The following is a 20,511-nucleotide window of genomic DNA, read 5'->3' as shown; positions in this document are numbered from 1 at the left end:
TGGCAAAGAGGATGTGGAGAACACTTTTACACTGTTGGTGGGAGTGTAAATTAGTTCAACCATTGTGGAAGACAGTGTGGCAATTCTTCAAGGATCTAGAACCAGAAAAACCATTTGACCCAGAAATCCCATTCCTGGATATATATCCAAAGAATTATAAATCAATCTACTATAAAGACACACACACCTGTATGTTCACTGCAGCACTATTCACAATAGCAAAGACTTGGAACCAACCCAAATGCCCATCAATGATAGACTGGATAAAGAAATTGTGGCACATATACACCATGGAATACTACACAGCCATAAAATAGGATGAGTTCATGTCCTTTTCAGGGGCATGGATGAAGCTGGAAACCATTATTCTCAGCAAACTAACACGGGAACAGAAAACCAAACACCATATGTTCTCACTCACAAGTGGAAGTTGAACAATGAGAACACATGGACACAGGGAGGGAAACATCACACACCATGGCTTGTTGGGGGATGGGAGGCTAGGGGAGGGATAGCATTAGGAGAAATATCTAATGTAGATGACGGTTTGATTGAGTGCAGCAAACCATCATGGCACGTGTATACCTATGTAACAAACCTGCACGTTCTGCACATGTATCCCAGAACTTAAATAATTTTTTAAAATATATGATTACCTCAATAGATGGAGAAAAGACTTTTGATAAAATTCCACATCGCTTCATGTTAAAAACTCTCAATAAGCTGGGTATTGAAGGAACATACCTCAAAATATTATAATAATAGCTACCTATGACAAACCCACAGCCAACATTATACTTTAATGGACAAAGGCTGGAAGCATTCCCTTTGAAAACTGGCACAAGGCAAGAATGCACTTTCTCACCACTCCTATTCAATACGGTATTGGAATCCCTGGACAGAGCAATCAGGCAAGAAAAAGAAATAAAGGGCATGCAAATAAGAAGAGAAGAAGTAAAACTATTCCTATTGGCAGACAACATGATTCTATATCTAGAAATCCCCATGGTCTTCAGCTGATAAACAACTTCAGCAAAGTTTCAAGATACAAAATCAACATACAAAAATCACTAGCATTCCTATGCAGCAACAAAAACCAAGCTGAAAGCCAAATCCGCAAGGCAATCCCATTCACAATTGCCACAAAAAGAATAAAATATCTTGGAATATAGCTAACCAGGGAGGTGAAAAAGCTCTGCAAGGAGAATTACAAAACACTGCTGAAAGAAATCAGAGATGACACAAACAAATGGCTAAACATTCCATGGTCACAGACAGAAAGAATCAATATCACTGGAATGGCCATATTGCCCAAAGCAATTTACAGATTCAATGCTATTCCTATCAAACTACCAACAACATTCTTCACAGAACTAGAAAAAAGTATTTAAAACTTCATATGGAACAATAACAACAACAAAAAGCCTGAGTAACCAAGGCAATCCTAAGCAAAAAGAACAAAGCTGGAGGCATCACATTACCTGACTTCAAACTATACTACAAGGATACAGTAACCAAAACAGCATGGTAGGGGTACAAAAACAGGCACATAGACCAATGGAACAGAATAGAGAGCCCATAAATAAGGCTGCACACCTACGAACATCTGATCTTTGACAAAGCTGACAAAAACAAGCAATGGGGAAAACATTCTCTATTGAATAAATGGTACTACCCATAGGCAGGAAATTGAAGCTGGACCCCCTCCTTACACCATATACAAAAATCAAGTCAAGATGAATTAAAGACTTAAATATAAAACCCAAATTTATAAAAACCCTGGAGGACAACCTAGGTAATACCATTCTGGGCACAGGAATGGACAAATATTTCATTACAAAAATATCAAAAGCAATTGCAACAAAAGGAAAAATTGACCAATGGGATCCAATTAAACTCAAGAGCTTCTGCATAGCAAAAGAAAAAAAAAAGAAAAGATGGAGAGGATGTGGAGAAATAGGAACACTTTTACACTGTTGGTGGGAGTGTAAATTATTTCAACCATTGTGGAATACAGTGTGGCAATTCCTCAAGGACCTAGAAATAGAAATTCCATTTGACCCAGCATTACTGGGTATATATCCAAAGGATTATAAATCGTTCTACTATAAGGACACATGCACACGAATGTTCATTGCAGCACTGTTTACAATAGCAAAGACCTGGAACCAACCTAAATGCCCATCAATGATAGACTGCACAGGGAAAATGAGGCACATATACACCATGGAATATTATGCAGCCATCAAAAACGATGAGGTCGTGTCCTTTGTAGGGACACGGATGAAACTGGAAACCATCATTCTCAGCAAACTGACACAAGAACAGAAAATCAAACACCACATGTTCTCACTCATAGGTAGATGTTGAACAATGAGAACACATGGACACAGGGAGGGGAGCATCACACACTGGGGTCTGTAGGGGGGAAATAGGGGAGGGACAGTGGGGGGTGGGTGTAAGGCTGGTTGCCTTGCCGGGAGTCAAATGGACACATTCATCACTCTCCGTGCCTGATAACTGCGTCATCACCTGAGTTCATTATCTGGCTTCCCCACAAAGCTTCCCCGCACCCGCCTCTGCATACCATGCCCAAGCCCACACTCAGCACTAAATTATCCATCCAACCTCCAGCCCGCTGTTAAAAACCCTGCAGAGAAATTTTTTTTAAAAGAAGCCCCACCATTCCCTGCCCAGCAACAGCCTGCCCTGTACGTCCCTGGCAGGCCCGCATACCCAAGGTCCTGCCCACCTACCAATGGCATCTAGTTTCATGTACTTCCTACTTTAACTCCATGTACTTCCTGCTCCTCAACAGCCAATAGAAATGCCTTCTCTTTGTTTCCCCAGTAGTCCATCGAGGCCCACTTACCCAAGGTCCCGCCTACCAATGGCAGCTACTTTCATGTACTTCCTACTTTAACTCCATGTACTTCCTGCTCCTCAACAGCCAATAGAAACGCTTTCTCTTCATTTCCCCAGTAGTCAATCCAGGCCGACTTACCCAAAGTCCTGCCTGCCTACCAATGGCAGCTAGATTCATGTACTTCCTACTTTAACTCCATGTACTTCCTACTCCTCAACAGCCAATAGAAATGCCTTCTCTTTGTTTCCCAGTAACCAACAATTGCCTGCACACCCCATAAAACCCCACGCCCTGAACAGCCGGGTGTGACTTCTCTGGCCCCTCTTGGACCACTGAGGTTGCCCGGGAGCTGAATAAATTGACTTCTCATCTTTTTTCATACCAGCCTCAGTTTCCTCATTTTGCCTCGGCAATAAATCTTACAGTGGGGAGTTGGGGAGAGATAGCATGGGGAGAAATGCCAGATATAGGTGATGGGGAGGAAGGCAACAAATCACACTGCCATGTGTGTACCTATGCAACAATCTTGCATGTTCTTCACATGTACCTGAAAACGTAAAATGCAATTAAAAAAAAGAAAAGACAAAGAAAATTATTGTTACAGACAAAAAAGAAAGAAAGAAATTATCAAGGACCTGTGGGAACCCAGGGCACACACACCTCGCCGGCTTAATTTTTCACCTCGGTGTCTGCAGCACCCTCCACTTCTCTCCAAGGTGACGAGACCCAGCAGCTAGAAATTCACCATGTCTATTCTCAAGATCCATGCCAGGGAGATCTTTGACTCTCACGGGAATCCCACTGTTGAGGTTGATCTCTTCACCGCAAAAGGTCTCTTCAGAGCTGCTGTGCCCAGTAGGGCTTCAACTGGTATCTATGAGGCCCTAGTGCTCCAGGACAATGATAAGACTTGCTATATGGGGAAGGGTTTCTCCAAGGCTGTTGAGCACATCTGTAAAACTATTGTGCCTACCCTGGTTAGCAAGAAACTGAATGTTACAGAACAGGAGAAGATTAACAAACTGATGATCGAGATGGTTGGAACAGAAAGTAAATCTAAGTTTGGTACAAATGCCATTCTGCGGGTGTCCCTCACCATCTGCAAAGCTGGTCCTATTGAGAAGGAGGATCCCCCTGTACCGCCACATCGCCAACTTGGCTGGCAACTCCGAAGTCATCCTGCTAGTTCCGGCATTCAATCTCATCAATGGTGGTTCTCATGCTGGCAACAAGCTGGCCATGCAGGAGTTCATGATCCTCCCAGTGGGTGCCGCAAACTTCAGGGAAGCCATGTGCATTGGAGTGGAGGTTTATCACAATCTGAAGAATGTCATCAAGGAGAAATATGGGAAAGATGCCACCAATGTGGGAGATGAAGGCAGGTTTCCTCCCAACATCCTGGAGAATAAAGAAGGCTTGGAGCTGCTGAAGACTGCGATTGGCAAAGCTGGCTACACTGATAATGTGGTCATTGGCATGGACATAGCAGCCTCTGAGTTCTTCAGGTCTGTGAAGTATGTCTCCCAATGACCCCAACAGGTACATCTCACCTGACCAGCTGGCTGACCTGTACAAGTCCTTCGTCAAGGACTACCCAGTGGTGTCTACGGAAGATCCCATTGACCAGGATGACCGGGGAGCTTGGCAGAAGTTCATGGCCAGTTCAGGAATCCAGGTAGTGGGGGATAATCTCACAGTGACCAACCCAGAGAGTATTGCCAAGGTCATGAATAAGAAGTCATGCAATTACCTTCTGCTCAAAGTGAACCAGATTGGCTCCCTGACCAAGTCCCTTCAGGCGTGCAAGCTGGCCCATGCCAATGGTTGGGGTGTCATGGTGTCTCATCGTTCTGGGGAGACTGAAGATACCTTCTTCACCAACCTGGTGGTGGGGCTGTGAACTGGGCAGACCAAGACTGGTGCTCCTTGCTGATCCAAGTACTTGGCCAAGTACAACCAGCTCCTCAGAATTGAAGAGGAGCTGCGCAGCAAGCCTACGTTTGCCAGCAGGAACTTCAGAAACCCCCTGGCCAAGTAAGCTGTGGGCAGGCCAGCCCTTCAGTCACCTGTTGGCTAATTAGACCCTCCCCTCGTGTCAGCTCAGGCACCTCGAGGCCCCTGACCAACACTTACAGGGGCCCCTGCTAATTAGCTCCCCTCACACACCGCCATGGAGTTCGTACCACCTTCTTGGAAGATCTACAGAAGCCAAGCTCCCTGGAACCCTGTTGGCAGCTCTAGCTTTGCAGCTGTGTAATTGGCCCAAATCATTGTTTGTCTTGCCTTAATTTCCACCAAGTGTCTGGAGTCATGTGAGCCTCCAGCATCGTCTCTGGGGTGGCCACAGGCAAGATCCCCAGTGGTTTTGTGCTCAAAATAAAAAGCCCCAGTAACCCATGGAAAAAAAAAAAGAAACTATCAACAGAGTAAATAGACAACCTACATAATGGGGGAAAATATTTTGGAAACTATGCATCTGACAAAGGCCTAATATCCAGCATCTATAAGGAACTTAAACAAATTTACAAGAGAAAAATAAACAACCCCATTAAGAAGTAGGCAAACATAAACAAACACTTTTCAAAAAAAGACATATATGCAGCCAAGAAGCATATGAAAAAAGCTCATCATCACTGATCATTAGAGAAATGGAAATCAAAATTACAATGAGATGCTATCTCACACCTCTATCAGAATGGCTATTCTTAAAAAGTCAAAAAAAATAATAGATGCTGATGAGATCGTAGAGAAAAGGAAACACTTATACACTGTTGGTGGGAGTGTAAATTAGTTCAACCATCGTGGAAAGCAGTATGGCAATTCTTCAAAGAACTATAAATAGAACTACCATTCAACCCAGCAATCCCAATATTGAGTATACACCCAGAGAAATAGAAATCATTCTACCTTAAAAACACATGCATGTGAATGTTCATTGCAGCACTATTCACAATAGCAAAGACACGGAATCAGCCTAAATGCCCATCAGTGTCAGATTGGATAAAGAAAATACGGTACTTACACACCATAGAATACTATGCTTCCATAGAAGAGAATGCACTTGTGTCTTTTGCAGGAACATGGATGGAGCTAGAGCAATTAGCCTTAGCAAACTAATGCAGTCACAGAAAACTACATATCATGTGTTCTAACTTATAAGTGAGAGCTAAATGATGAGAACTCATGAACACAAAAAGGGAACAACAGACACTGGGACATACTTGAGGGTGGACGTTAGGAAGAAGGAGAGGAGCAGAAAAAATAACTGTTGGGTACTAGGCTTAATACCTGGGTGATGAAATAATCTGTACAATAAAACCCTGTGATATGAGTTTACCTATATAATAAACCTGCGCATGTACTTCAGAACTTAAAAGTTTAAAATAAATTTTTTTTTTTTTTTGGGACGGAGTTTTGCTCTTGTTACCCAGGCTGGAGTGCAATGGCACAATCTCGGCTCACCGCAACCTCCACCTCCTGGGTTCAGGCAATTCTCCTGCCTCAGCCACCCGAGTAGCTGGGATTACAGGTGCGCGCCACCATGCCCAGCTAATTTTTTGTATTTTCAGTAGAGACGGGGTTTCACCATGTTGACCAGGATGGTCTCGATCTCTTGACCTCATGATCCACCTGCCTTGGCCTCCCAAAGTGCTGGGATTACAGGCTTGAGCCACCGCGCCCGGCCTAAAATAAATATTTTTAAAGAAGCTTCCCAGGGACTGAAATTGGTAGGCGAGCTTTCAGAACTCTTGGTGTGAAGTAAGTAAGGCAGTTTCCAGTGTTCTCACCCCATTTTATTCTACACCTCGTCATTCACTTTCACAGTCCCGCAAAGGGGCTCTTGCCCATACTCAGTACTCAAGGTCTTTTCTGATTTCTCATCAAAGTTAACCAGTCTTCCCAGGCATGGTGGTGTGTGCCCACAGTCCCAGCTACTTGGGAAGCTGAGATGGGAGGATACCTTGAGCCCAGGAATTCAAGGCCAGCCTGGGCAACATAGTGAGATCCCATCTCTAAAACAAATAAATAAATGAGCAAAGAATTTACCAGTCTCTAGGATGAGATAAACCAATCTATGCTAAGGTATTAATACCTGATAATACAGTATTCCAAAAAGTAGGTGCATTAGAATAGGGTAATTGAGAAAGCACACGGAGTACATACAAAGAGAATTTGGGGGATCAGGTCCTGGAGGCACTGGGCTTAATTCGTGGGCTTAACTAATGGGCTTAATCCATTGCATGAATTTCTTCAAGTTGATTCCTTGTTGAAACTCATCAGTTGGACTGTTAACCACATGTCCTTCCATAGCCCCTACTGTCTTCGGTATGTAGTTGCACTTTTAGTAAAATTGATCTTGAAAGAAAAGATAGGCAATATCTTTTAATAATTGACATGAACTCCAGTAGAACTTAATATCTATATGGCTTGATATTTAATATTATACCCCATGTATGGTTGTTTTATTTTCTCATAGACACATGTCTCTAACTCAAGTAAGGGCTAAGGCCATATCTTCTACTTCTTTTCTGGCCAAGGCACTTAGCTGAACCTATACACAGAGTAATTATTCAATACTTGTCAAGGAACTGAAGCAAAACCCAATGATTGACTCTAAGAGAATATTTAATATCACATGGTTTTTGTATGTGTGTGTGTTTTACACACCAATCAAATCTCCTCTTTCTTCTCTTTATTTTGGTTACTACTATCTCCTGGTTACTACCATCTCCTACAGTAGATAACCTTTGAAGTATCTACACAGCACAGCACTTCTTGCTTCTCTCAGTACTCCTCTTCTACCTATACAGATAGAAAGCCATGTTTATATTATGTGACTCTGACCCTATGATTACAGTTGATTAGGGGTAGTACCTGATAGGGCTTTAGCCAATCAGATTCTGTTTCCTGGAAATTTTTCATTGGTACCTAGAGTTGGCTAGTTGGTCTCTGTGTAGAAAAAAAAGCCAAGAAAGTCATTTTGTAAAAGGAGAGATGCCAAGATGAACTTCCTGGGTTCCTGTGCTGGCTTTCTGGTTCCTATTACTAATTTCTTCTTGTGGTTGGGTCACATCCTGCCTATAGACACCATGAGACCTCTGACATTTTTATTTTGTAAATGACCATTTATTGATTTTTACTTAAGCCAGCTTGAGATACTATTAACTACTTAAAACCAGACTCTTCCATCCCATTATAAAAAAGTCTACCAACGGGGAGTAAGGCAATCAGACCGGTTGACTGGCACGCTGTACATATGTGGCACTGAAGAGCAGGCTAGGTGATGGAATGGTCTGTGAGTTGTTATGCATGCAGTAATCATTCTGAAATGCAAGATGTTGTGATCTATGGTCCAGCTATTGTTTCAGCCAGCCAGGTTCCTCTTGCCAACTGCAAGAAACAGCCAATATACTGAAACAGCAGGTGTCACAGTAGAGAAAGAGTTTAATCATTGCCTGGCAGTTGAGCAAGGGAAAAAGGAGATATTACTCAGATTTGCCTCCCCACAAATTTGGAGACTAGTGTTTTTAAGGATTGTTTGGATGGCAGGGGGCTAGGGAGTTCTACTGATTGGCTGGGAATGAAATCACAGGGGTGTCAAAACTGTCTTCATGCATCGAGTCATTTCCTGAATTGGAGGCAGCATTGAGTCATTTCCTGAACTGGAGGCAGCATTGAGTCATTTCCTGAATTGGAGGTACTAGCCCAGGTGGCATCAGTTGGTCCACCAGAATGAAAAGTCTGAAAAATATCTCAAAGACCAGTCTTGGGTTTCATAATAGTGACATTATGTATAGAAGCAATTAGAGACATTTCAAATCTTATAACCACCAGTTATGTGACTTCTGAGCAGTAAATAATTATAAAAAATAAACTAGGACACTATGACTAATTACTGTTTAACTAGGTCTATATTTTAGCAGAATTCAGGCCCCTACTGTAATTTTAGCTTTGTAGCCTTTCATTAGTTTTACAAAGGCAGTTTCAGTCACTGAATAGGGAGGGAGTGAATTTTGGGAAGAGACAATTATCATCCTTGCTTTTAAAGTTAAACAAAATTCCTCCCATAGTTAGCCTGGCCTACACATAGGAATGAGCAAAGGCAGTTAGCTTGTGAGGTTAGAAACAAGATGGAGTCAGTTACCTTAGATTTTTTTTCAGTGTTACAATTTCACAAAGGCAGTTTCACTATCACTTACAGAATCAGGGGAGATGAAGAAGGAAGGCCTAGTCTCTTTTCCAAAGCTTGCTTCTAGTATCATATGGTTAAACACAAAGCACAACAAGTAACAAGTGGATGTGGTTTATAACCATTGCTAAAAGTTGCTTAATTTTTTAAACGACTTTCCTGTGGTATGATCGACATATAAAAGCTGCACATATTTATTATATACATCTCAATGACCTTGAGAATAAGAATATACCTGTGAAACTATCATCACTATCAAAACTATAAACAAATCCATTACCTCCCAAAGTTTCCTCCCATACCCTTTGTTATGATGATTGTTTTGGGGGTTTTGTCCGTGTGATGAGAACACTTAACAGCAACAGATCTACCGTTTTAGCAATTTTTAAGTAGACAATATTATTAGCCAGAGGCACTATGCTGTATAACAGATTTTCAGAGCTTATTTATCTTGCATAAATGAAACGTTGTACCCTTTAACCCTCACCTTCTCTGTACCCCTCCTCCCAGCCCCTGGTAACCAACATTCTACTCTCTGATTCTATGAGTTCAAGTATTTGAGATTCCACACATAAGTGAGCTCCTGTGCTGTTTGCCTTTCTGTGTCTGGTTTTTTCACTTAATGTAAGAAGCTCTCCAGATCACCCATGTTGTTTTAAATGATAGGATTTCCTTTTTTTTTTTTTTTGAGAGAGTCTTGCTCTGTCATTAGGCTGGAGTACAGTGGTCTGATCTCAGCTCACCACAACCTTCACCTCTTGGGTTCAAGTGATCCTCCTGCCTCAGCCTCCCAAGCAGTTGGGACTACAGGCACCCACCACTACACCTGGCCTGGCTAATTTTTGCATTTTTTATTGCATTTTAGGTTTTGGGGTACATGTGAAGAACATGCAAGATTGTTGCATAGGTACACACATGGCAGTGTGATTTGCTGCCTTCCTCCCCTTCACCTATATCTGGCATTTCTCCCCATGCTATCTCTCCCCAACTCCCCACCCTCTGCTGTCCCCCCCCATTCCCCCCAACAGACCCCAGTGTGTAGTGCTCCCCTCCCTGTGTGCATGTGTTCTCGTTTTTGCATTTTTAGTAGAGACAGAGTTTCACCACATTGGCCAGAATGGTCTCGATCTCTTGATCCGCCCACCTCAGCCTCCCAAAGTACTGGGATTACAGGCATGTGTCACTGCGCCCAGTCAGATTTCCTTTTTTTTTTTTTAATAAGGCTGAATAATATTAAGTTATATGTATATCCCACAACTTCTTTATCCCTTCATCTATCAATGGACAATTAGTTGGTTTCCATACCTTAGCTATTGTGAATAATGCTGCAATGAACGTGAGAGTGCAGATATCTATTTGACTTACTGATTTCATTTCCTTCTGATACATGCCCAGAAGTGGGATTCCTGGATCATATAGTAGTTCTATTTTAACTTTTTGAGGAACTTCCATACAATTTTTCATAGTGGCTATACTAATTTATGTTCCCATCAACAGCATGCAAGGGTCCCTTTTCTCCACATCTTCTCCAAAGCTTGTTACCTTTTGTCTTTTTGATATTGGCCATCCTAACAGGTGAGGTATATCTCACTGTGATTTTGATTTGCACTTCCCTGATAATTAGTGATGTGGAATATCTTTTCATTTATAGTACCTGTTAGGCATTTGTATGTCTTCTTTTCAGAAATGTTTATTCGAATCTTTTGCCCATTTTTTAAATCAAGTTGTTTTTCTGCTATTTTCTTGTATGGATTCCTTGCGTATTTTGGATATTAACCTCCCTGTCTTAGTCCGTTTCAGCTATTATAACAATATCTCAGACTGGGTGGCTTATAAACAACATAAATGTATTTCTTACAGTTCTAGAGAATAGGAAATCCAAGATCAAGGTGCTAGCAGATTTTGCGTCCAGTGAATACCTGTTTCTCATAGATGGTGCTTTCTGTGGCGCCTCTCCACTGTTCCATATGGCCTCATAGAGACATACAACCTCCCTCTGGCAACTTTTATAAGGCCACTAATGCCATTCATTAGGGCAGAGCCCGAGGAGAAAACTCCTAATGGAAACACTATCACATTGGGGATTAGGCTTTAACACATGAATTTGGGGGTACACAAGCATTCAGACCATAGTACCTCTTATCAGCTATACAGTTTGCAAGTAGTGTTTTCTCCCATTCTGTGGGTAGACTTTTCATTTTGTTGATTATTTAGTTTATTACATGGAAAAATTTTTAGTTTCATGTAATTCTACTTGTTCATTTTTTAAGCTGTTTAATTTTTTTAATGCAGAATTTGAAACTATGAAACAACATGGTAAGAAAAAATATCGAGCCATCTCACTCCAAAACCATGGTTTTGTTGTTGTTGTTGTTTGTTTTTTTAGACAGAGTTTCGCTCTTGTTACCCAGGCTGGAGTGCAATGGCACGATCTTGGCTCACCGCAACCTCCGCCTCCTGGGTTCAGGCAATTCTCCTGCCTCAGCCTCCTGAGTAGCTGGGACTACAGGCGCGCACCACCATGCCCAGCTAATTTTTTGTGTTTTTAGTAGAGACGGGGTTTCACCATGTTGACCAGGATGGTCTCGATCTCTTGACCTCGTGATCCACCCGTCTCGGCCTCGCAAAGTGCTGGGATTACAGGCTTGAGCCACCGCGCCCGGCCAAAACCATGGTTTAACCACAGCTCCCATCGGCATGGAGGAAGTGGAAAAAAACACACCTGGTTTCTTATAACTCTCACCAAAGGTGGCAGATGTCAATTCCATGTGAATTGAACATTGGCTGAACACTGGAGGATAATCTGTGTGAGAGAATGAGTTTATATTAGATAATTCCTACCTCATTATAGTATACATGTTAGTATTGAGATCATTTCCTCAAAATTTACACTAGGTAGCCTGATGTGAGTCTATCCTCTACTTACTCCCTCAGTTGTATTTCATTACCTTACTTTCTAGTTCGTATTTGGAGCCGTCTTTATGTTCTTCCTATTTAACCTTCTCGGTGGGCTCTGCCTAGCCCTGAAGGAAATGCCTCCCTACAAAAACCCACTAGCCTGCTTTCAAATTCAGGCCTCCTTATTTTCCCTCAGTTTTAGGTGTTTTCTTTTTGTTTGTTTTTCACTTTTGGAATAAATTTAGATTTACAGAAAATTTGCGAAGATAGTACAGAGAATTCTCAAATATTCCCATCCAGTGTTCCCCAAGGTTAACACATTATATTATCCTGGTACATTGTCAAAACCAAGAAACTAACACTGATACACTGCCATTATCTAAACTCCAGACTTAGATTTCACCAGTTTTTCCACTAATGTCCTTTTTATATTTCAAAATCCAATCTAGAATACTGCCTTGTGTTTAGCTGGCCTTCCTTTGAATTGGCAATAGGCAACCAGAAATTTGAGGGCAACCCATCTCTTGTTCAGGACATCCCTTGTTAGAGAAAAGCTGTTTTTACTTTTTACAAATCCACAAAGGCATGAAAACTGGAAAGCCTGCCTAGTAGGTATGTTTGCCGGTTCCTGAGGACATCATTGTTCCACTGGTTCTTCTTCTGCCCCACTCTTGAGATCCTGCGTCAGCAACTTTCTTCAACATTTAATGTGGCTTCTTCCACCCAAGAATGGTTTCCTGCAATTTTTACATCTATACCTAGGGGAAATTAGAAACAATGCATAACCTCCAAAACTCATTTAATAATTCCAGTGATGCTTCACCTCTGCAGCCTCTTCTTCTCTAAAGAAAACCATAGTCCTCTCTGGCTCTTCTTATATTCGGTCTCCTGGTTAAGTTCTTTCTTTCTTCCTCCTCTTTTTTTTCACGTCAGATGGGTAATGTGCTGAGATGTCATGACAAGGTTTAAGGGAGGCACATCGAACACAAGAGCGTGAAAATCCAATCATCGCTTATTAACTACAAAGGAATCTGGTCAAGTTTTTTCATCTTTTTTCAGTTATCTCCCTCTTTCACTGCAGGTGCACGCTCCACTTAACTAGCCCACCCTAGTAAATTTAAAAGGACCCAGCTCACAAAAGGAAGAGATTTATGTCTTCTGGTACAGGGGTGGGGGTGGTATTAGTGAAGGCATGAGATGCTATATGGATGTTAATCTGTGTGCTCTTATGTATTAAAATCATCCCAGACACTTTCTAAGTGACATCATCTAGGACAGTTCTGGAGCAGGGGATAAAGTAAGAGTCAGCTGTAGAGATGCATTGAAAGTCAGCTTTAGAGCTGGCCATGGTGGCTCATGCCCGTAATTTCAGCACATTGGGAGCCCAAGGCAGCTGGATCACTTGAGGCCAGGAGTTCGAGACGAACCTGGTCAACATGGTGAAACCCTGTCTCTACTAAAAATACAAAAATGAGCCAGGCGTGGTGGCAGGTGCCTGTAATCCCAGCTACTCAGGAGGCTGAGGCAGGAGAATCGCTTGAACCATGGAGGCACAGGTTCCAGTGAGCTGAGATCACGCCACTGCACTCCAGCCTGGGCAACAGAGTGAGACTGAAGAGAAGAGAAAAGAAGAGTTAGCTTTGGCCTTAATATTTGACCAAAATCTGCTCTCACCTTTGGCTTTACCCTTTGGAAGGCCAAATGTCTACCTCAACATTACTTCTGCCATCCCAGAACTGGTGCAAGATGTGATCTTATCTGTTATCATCATATATAATCAGTACCAAACTGTCAGTAATATTAACGAAGAATATAATTTAGATTTATTTTTAATATCTAAATATTTTCAAATATAGGTAAGCATTCTAGATATCAATTGGGATGAAAACCTCCCTATATGTTGAAATGTTTCAGTCATTTGAAGTATAAATATATATATTTATTATGGCAGGAGTTAAGTGCTACAATATTTAATGGTGATTATGAAAGCATCTAATTTTATGTATAAACACAGGAACTTACAAAAAATTATTAATAAATAGGAAAATAGGTGAACACTCAATTCAAATATTAAAGGCCAGACATTGTGGTTCATGCCTGTAATCCCAGCACTTTGGGGGATCAAAGTGGAAAGATTGCTTGAACCCAGGAGTTTTAGACTACAAAACCCTTTTTTTAAAAATTAGCCAGGTGTGGTGGCACACATCTAGTCCCAGCTATTCAGGAGGCTAAGGTGGAAAGATCACTTGAGCCTAACAGTTTGAGGTTACAGTGAGTTATGATTGCACCACTGCACTCCTTCCTGAGCCATAGCGTGAGACCCTGTCTCAAAAACCAAAAATAAAATAAAACATGATAATATGCAGTAGCCAAATACATTTAAGATAATCATATTCTTTTTGAGCAAATAATTTTTTAAATTACAAAACAAAAATAAATTCGATATAATTCTAATATTTGTAGAATTATTACTTTGTATTGGCATTCAGAACAATAAACAAAATAACCTTTAACAACTTTATTTGCTGGGCACAGTGGCTCACACCTGTAATCCCAGCACTTTGGGAGGCTGAGGTGGGCAGATCACAAGGTCAAGAGATCGAGACCATCCTGGCCAACACGGTGAAAACCCGTCTTTACTAAAAATACAAAAAATTAGCTGGGCATGGTGGCGCACACCTGTAGTCCCAGCTACTCAGGAGGTTGAGGCAGGAGAATTGCTTGAACCCAGGAAACAGAGCTTGCAGTGAGCCGAGATCGCACCACTGCACTCCAGCCTGGTGACAGAGCGAGACACTGCCTGAAAAAAAAAAAAAAGAGTAAAAATAAAATAACTTTATTGGCTGGGCGCAGTGGCTCATGCCTGTAATCTGAGCACTTTAGGAGGCCAAGTCTGTGGATCCCCTGAGGTTAGGATTTCAACATTGGCCTGGCCAACGTGGCAAAACCCTGTCTCTACTAAAAATACAAAAATTAGCTGGTTGTGGTGGCACATGCCTGTAGTCCCAGCTACGCTTGAGGCTGAGGGTAGGAGAATCGCCTGAACCTGGAAGGTGGAAGTTGCAGTGAGCTGAGATCGTGCCATTGCACTCCGGCCTGAGTGACAGAGAGAGACTCTCTCAAAAAAAAAATTATTTATTTTTTAATTGTTTAATTATCAGGCCATGAGTGTTTTAAGAAAAAGCCTAATTTGAAAATAGTTCATAGATTATGAAGACAAAATAAAAGCTAAATGTCAACTTTTCTACCTCGGAATTTCATGAGGAAAAAAAATCTAAAATCACATACAGCAGACATGATAAATCATGTTTCATCCAAATATAGTAATAATATAGTGACTATAAAGATGAGAAAGTGTAGCGACAAGGTAACCAATGCTCATTTGATTCTCATTAAGCAAGCTTCAAAACAACAGACTTTGCAGGAATCCTTTAAGGCACTTCCTTATTGTGTTAAGTCTATGGAGTTTAAGAATCTAAACAAAACTTGTTGAAATGATGCTTATAGACTGCCAACCATTTTCAGCAGTTGAAATTGAAAGATTTTTGAGATGTGCCCAAGCTATGAATCGCAGGAACAAAATTCCTTCTAAAAATTAAGTTACTGGAAAATGTTTTATCTGAATTATATTCTACTGGGTGCAGAAATGATTAGCGTTACTATTAGCTGTGCTACTGTTAAAATTTTGTGCATTGTACCATTGGACATGCAAAAAAAAGGAGAAATTCTTTTTAAAATGACACAGCACAATGAATTAATGTTTTTGCTGTACTTTGCTTACAGTAGCAGTTAGCTATTGCTAGGTTATTTTTAAAACGACCCCAAAACTTCGTGGTTTTAATAAACCACCATTTATTATTACTTTAATAAACCACCATTTATTACTGAAGGGTTTTAATAAACCACCATTTATTTGGCTATCAGTTTGTCCATTTGATTTGGGCTCAGCTGGGCAGTTCTTCTGGGCTCAGCTGGGCTCCTTCATGGTCTATGGTCAACTGTAGGTCAGCTAGGCAAATCTGCTTCCGGGGGTTGACTGGATGCATACATGCAATGAATGCTAAGATACAAGTAGCAAATCACAGATAATTTTTGTTTTTGTTTTTTTCTTTGAGACGGAGTCTCGCTCCGTCACTCAAGCTGGAGTGCAGTGGCGTGATCTCGGCTCACTGCAACCTCCACCTCCCAGATTCAAGCAATTCTCTCGCCTCAGCTTCCCAAGTAGCTGGGATTACGGGCACCTGCCACCACACCCAGCAAATTTTTGTATTTTCAGTAGAGGCAGGATTTCACCATGTTGGCCAGGCTGGTCATGAATTCCCCACCTCTAGTTTCCCAAAGTGCTGGGATTACAGATGTGAGCCACCACGCCCAGCCAGTATCTTAAGAGTCTATTACATTGCTCTGTGAACACATCTAGTCCAATGTTCAAAGACAAATTTCTTTCAAAAGATTGTATAAAACATCAAGAGCTGGTTTTCATTCTAGTTAAGATGTAGAAGCTCATTCCACCCTGCCTCTCCCACTGAATGCAGCTATAAAACCTGGATGGAATGCATGCAGCATCTATTTGAGAACTCTGTAGTAGGTGGTAGCAGCCATATTGGAAAAGAAGACGAGAATTCAAAGAAAACTTGCAATCCTATCACAGCGTGGACAGCAGCAGTGGCTGCGGCACTAGAAGGGCCTTGCAGAGGCCTGTAACTCTGAGGAGGTGTGGAAACAAGACGGGAGAGCAAACACCCATTGGTTTGTTTCCCTCTCTCTCTTTCCTTCCAGCCATGGGCACAGTCACATGAAATATTAATACATGGCAGAATGGACTAAAATCCCAGTTTTTGTGCCAGAGAACTCAAAATGGAAGGCTTAGAAACCTGAAAGTATGAGAAAGATGGCAGAGAGGGAAAGAGGAAAAATTCAGAAAAATGACATCATAAAACTGTTTATGAACTTCTTAGAAACCTGTACACCAAAAAAAAAGTCATTTAAAAGTATGTTATATTGGCCAGACATGGTGACTCATACCTGTAATCCCAGCACTTTGGGAGGCCAAGGTGGGTGGATCACTTGAGGTCAGGAATTCCAGACCAGTCTGGGCAACATGGTGAAACCTCGTCTCTAGAAAAAATACAAAAATTAGCCATGGGTGGTGGCAGGCGCCTGTAATCCCAGCCACTTGAGAGGCCCAGGCATGATGAGAATCGCTTGAGCCTGAGAGGCAGAGGTTGTAGTGAGCCAAGATCTTACCACTGCACTCCAGCCTGGGTGGCAGAACAAGACTGTCTCTCTCTATCTCTCTCTCTCTCTCTCTCTATATATATATACTAATAAAAATATTCAATGTGAAAACTTTTTTTTTTCTTTGAGACAAGGCCTCACTCTGTTGCCCAGGCTGGAGTGTAGTGATACAGTCACAGCTCACTGCAGCCTGGAACTCCTGGGCTCAAGTGATCCTCCTGCCTCAGCCTCTCTACTAGCTGGTGAAATGAGAGAGTTCTCTTATCCCCCTTGCAGAGTATGCGACAGAGGTGTGGTCCCCTTCTTCTGTGCCCTGCTCCTCAAACCCCTAGGGGGAGCATGCTGACAAGCAGGTGCAGAGGCCATGGGGAGTGCTTTTGGGCTCTGGCCCCACGAAAGGACTCCTGAAGCCTCAGGGGTGTGTGTCCCATGGCTTGTGCTAGTCAGCTCAGCAGACCCTCTGCCTTATCACAAGGACAGGGGGAAGTATGTGACAGCCTGAGTTCTTGCCCAGTGTGCCGGAAGAATCAGATCATATGTGGGCCGCAAAGTTGAGTGCAGGGTTTTATTGAATAGCGGAGGTGGCTCTCAGCTAGATGGATGGAGCGCTGGAATCTGGGAATGGAGTGGAAAAGTAGTCTTCCCCTGGAGTCGGGCCACCCAGTGCCAGGACTCTACTCCAGCCGCCCAGGGCGGAACTCCCGGTGGCATCTTCGCCACCCCACTGTTGCTGGTCTGCTGGTGTCTACTGGTGTGTTCCTCTGCTCCTCTCAATGTCCAGCTGCTTGCGTCTGTGCCTGCTAGGTCTTAGGTTTTAATGGGCACAGGATGGCAGAAGAACAGGGGCATGGCAGGCCAAAAGGCAACTTTTTGGGTGTGAAAACAAAAACACCTGTCCTCATTCAGGTCCAAAGGCACAGGCCCGAGGGTGGAGCCCTCAACAGGGACCCCACCTTTCTCTACCCAGCACTTCCCTGCCCAGTTCCCATATCACTGGGACTACAGGCTGTGCTACCACAGCTGGATAATTTTAAACTATTTTTGTGGAGATGGTGTCTTGCTTTGTTGCCCAGGCAGCCAGTTTTGAACTCCTGGCCTCAAGCGATCTTCCTGCCTCAGTCTCCCAAAGTGTTGGGAGTATAGGTGTGAGCCACCTTGTGTTGCTGAAAACCTCATTTTTAACAAAAACATTTAATAACGTTTCAATACAATTTTGAATTTACTGTTGCATTCCAGAAATTTTCTGATAGCATTATTTAGTTTAGGCCTTGGCTTCAGGTAAATATTGATTTTAACACTTGACCATTTAGCATTTTGCCTAAATTTGTATTCAGTCACCCCTAGTCTCCCATTAAATAAGAATGGCAGGATCAGGAATACTGTGCTCCATTTAGCCTGATGGGCATTTTCTGATTCAGCCAACAAGTCATGTGTACTGGCTTTTCCTGAATTTCTGAGGAAATTCTGACATAAAGCATCCATTTACTACTTCAAAGTGATACTAAGTTACAAAAGTACCACTGAGACTGAGCAGTACTTTCATAACATTATCACTTTGAAGTAAGAAGACAGATGCTTTATCTATCCCCATTAGCAGAAGGTTTTATTGTAACAAGCTAAGCATGACAACTACAAAAGAGAAGCTTCAGGCTGGGCGCAGAGGCTCACGCCTGTAATCTCAACGTTTTGGGAGGCCAAGGCGGATCACTTGAGATCAGGAGTCGCAGACTAGTCTGGATAACATGGCAAAACCTCATCTCTACTAAAAATACAAAAATCTTTAGGGCGTGGCAGTGCGTACCATTAGCCCCAGCTACTTGGGAGGCTGAGGTGGGAGGATGAGCCCGAGAGGTTGAGGCTGCAGTGAGCTATAACACTGCACTGCAGCCTTGGCAACAGAGCAAGACCCCATCTGGAAAAAAAATCAAAATCACCATTCTGAGTAGACATTCCCCAACATTTATCAAGTTTGGCAATAACAATCCTGTACAGTAAGTTTATTCATTCAGTTAGCTAGGTGTATCTTTTAAACTGGTTTATCTTTGGTAGCTGACTCATTAGGAAGTTTCATTGTTCAAAGCTGGATCTTTCCTGACCTTTTTCATGACTGAAGTTTCATTGTTTTGAAGTTTTGCAGCCTAAAATCATGATGGTGATGCTCTCTAGTTTAGAGTTTAGGGGTCTGATTCATCTCTGTGCAGGCCACAACTTGCTTCCCAAGAGTTTCATTGGTCCTGACAGTGAATATTCCCTTGGCCTACCTCCACACAGAAGGGCAGTCAGTGGTTTTCTATTTGACAGTTCCTGTTTGGCTCATCTTTTTTTTTTTTTTTTTTTTTGAGATGGAGTTTCACTCTTGTTGCCCAGGCTGGAGTGCAATGGTGTGACCTCGGCTCACTGAAACCTCCGACTCCCTGGTTGAAGTGATTTTCCTGCCTCAGGCTCCCGAGTAGCAGGGATTATAGGCATGTGTCACCACGCCTGGCTAATTTTGTGTTTTTAGAAGAGACAGGGTTTCTCCATGTTGGTCAGGCTGGTCTTGAACTCCCGACCTCAACTTCCTAAAGTGCTGGGATTACAGGCGTGAGCCACTGCACCCCATCACGGCTTATCTTTCATTTGGGTTGACTTTTAAGAACATGACTCTGTACGTCGGCAAACACAGAATAGTTGTGCTCTAAGGATTTTGCAGAGAACATACCCTCAAACTCACAGTTGCTCATACTTATGGAAGGCTCAGCTGAGAGATGTAATATTTATAGAGAAGCACCTGAAGGCTAAGAAGCCTCTATTTCTCTAGTCAAACATGTATCCCTAGATAAAAGTGAGATCATCATGAAAACTGTATTTGTGGACTGAATTGATTTGCCTACCCCTCCTCACACACACACACACACACACACAGAGAGAGAGAATTACTTCTGGTGTAAAGACTGTATTTTTTTAAGAGACGTTTTAGAATCATGGGAAAGTCAAGAGGAGGATAAAGAGGCCGGGCACGGTGGCTCATGGCTATAATCCCAGCACTTTGGGAGGCCGAGGTGGGTGGATTACCTGAGGTCAGGAGTTCGAGACCAACCTGGCCAACATGGTGAAACCCTGTCTCTACTAAACATACAAAAATTAGCCAGGTGCAGTGGTGCATGCCTGTAATCTCAGCTACTCCGAAGGCTGAGGCAGGAGAATCGCTTGAACTCAGAAGGCGGAGGTTGCAATGAGCTGAGATCGCGCCATTGCACTCCAGCCTGAGCAACAATAGCAAAACTCCATTAAAAAAAAAGAGGAGGGTATAGAGATTTCTCATATACTCCCTTCCCCT

The 20,511-nt window shown here is 42.4% G+C and overlaps 1 non-coding gene and 1 pseudogene across 1 annotated transcript; one reads left to right on the top strand and one right to left on the bottom strand.

Annotated features, from left to right (window-relative positions):
• The first annotated feature begins 3,579 nt into the window (after window positions 1–3,579).
• On the top strand, window positions 3,580–4,904 carry LOC100403679 (alpha-enolase pseudogene; annotated as a pseudogene).
• A 7,977-nt stretch (window positions 4,905–12,881) lies between these two features.
• Window positions 12,882–12,985, bottom strand: LOC118150846 (small nucleolar RNA U13). Its single transcript, XR_004738975.2, has one exon. It is a non-coding gene; the product is annotated as a small nucleolar RNA U13 (small nucleolar RNA).
• Between the last annotated feature and the right edge of the window lie 7,526 nt (window positions 12,986–20,511).

The sequence above is a fragment of the Callithrix jacchus genome, chromosome X, assembly GCF_049354715.1.
Source record: "Callithrix jacchus isolate 240 chromosome X, calJac240_pri, whole genome shotgun sequence".
Lineage (NCBI taxonomy): Eukaryota > Metazoa > Chordata > Mammalia > Primates > Cebidae > Callithrix > Callithrix jacchus.
The sequence above is the reverse complement of the archived record's forward strand: the minus strand, read 5'-3'. Positions and strand labels throughout refer to the sequence as shown.